The sequence below is a fragment of the Puntigrus tetrazona genome, chromosome 22 (genome assembly GCF_018831695.1).
Source record: "Puntigrus tetrazona isolate hp1 chromosome 22, ASM1883169v1, whole genome shotgun sequence".
NCBI classification, from domain to species: domain Eukaryota; kingdom Metazoa; phylum Chordata; class Actinopteri; order Cypriniformes; family Cyprinidae; genus Puntigrus; species Puntigrus tetrazona.
This window is the reverse complement of record NC_056720.1, coordinates 11,765,742-11,767,251: the sequence shown is the minus strand read 5'-3', so window position 1 is coordinate 11,767,251 and position 1,510 is coordinate 11,765,742.

The window sequence follows — 1,510 nt, the reverse complement described above, 5'->3', positions numbered from 1 at the left end:
TCAGAGCACAATGTGCCTCGTGCATTTAATTATTTTTCTTCTAAAAGGGGTATTTCATTCACTGATATATATCAATATATCCATTTATTCATAATATTTAATGAATAAAAGTAATGACTGAGCTGTTACAATTCAGTGTGAAGATAAACGTTAAAAATGCACAGATTTTTCTCAGAAAACTAAATTATGATTGCAGAATGATATTGAATGAAATTTGGCCAAAAGGGATCTCATGGCTCCTAAACTAAATTGATATTTATTACATAGTATTTATTACTATTTTTCAGTTTTAATTCATTTTAGTTACAATTTTATACATTTATATTTAATTATAATGATATATATATATATATATATATATATATATATATATATATATATATATATATATATATATATATATATATATATTTATATTTCTACTGTATACTTGTAATTGATACATAATTTCAAATACTTTTATTTCAAATCTAATGTTCTACCAAAAAAGAACTGGTTGATTAAAAACTTTTTGTCAAAGAACTTTTCTAAAAAGCTCTCAGTGAATAAGGAGAAAATAAAAACAGCTGGAAAATCCTGAACCATTGCTGCTGAAAAAGGGTGGTAAACTGTTATTCTCTGTATTGTTGGATTTGAATGCTTAGCAGGGGCCGAAAGCATTAAAGCAATCCAGTTTGCACATCCAAGCTCGACAACTCTGGCTCTAGGCATACGGCACTCATGTAGGCGCTGAGGAGCGGCTGCTAGAAAAGCAACAAAAGCCAGTCGCTAGGGAAGATAAATGTAGATTTGGATTTTCTTATTTCACTCTGCTCAGAACCTTTCTTATGCTCCTTAGCCTTCCAGAACTGTTTCATTGTATTGTTTCTCAACTGCTTAGTTAGATATCATTACCTAGGACACTACTTTCATCAATGCATTCAGTCACTGCTCATTAGTTGTGCTGCAATGACTAAACAAAATGGACTTTGCAGGTCAACAATCGTGATCGCAAAAAGCACAAGTGTAAGACAGATGCTAGGTTGCAATCTCTAAAAAACGCCTTATCTTGTATCCCTTCAGTGTTTTTTATCACCAAAAGTAGTTAAAATGATTTCTGCAAAACCTCTGGGAGTTAGAGACTTGTGGACTGGAATAAAAACATTTATGCTTAGAATAGGAGTGGTGAGAAAAAAAGCTTGACGGGTGAACCTGGAGCATCTTTCCCCACCGATTAAAGCTTAGCGTACATGCCGGAAATGACACTTGGTTATTTATTTCTAACTTTCTTCTGTTGGAAGACAAATGAAGATGTTTTGCACAATGTCCTAGCTGCTCTTTCCGTACAAGACTTCACTTTCAAAAAAAGGTGCAGAATTTGCATTGAAACAATTTTTACTGAGAAACTGCTAGTAATTTTACAAAAACAAAAGTAGTGCTGAATGTGATTAAAATATTAAATTAAAAAGTAAATTAAAAACTGAAATGTATTTATTTATTTAATATTTAATCTTATTAAAATCATAATACA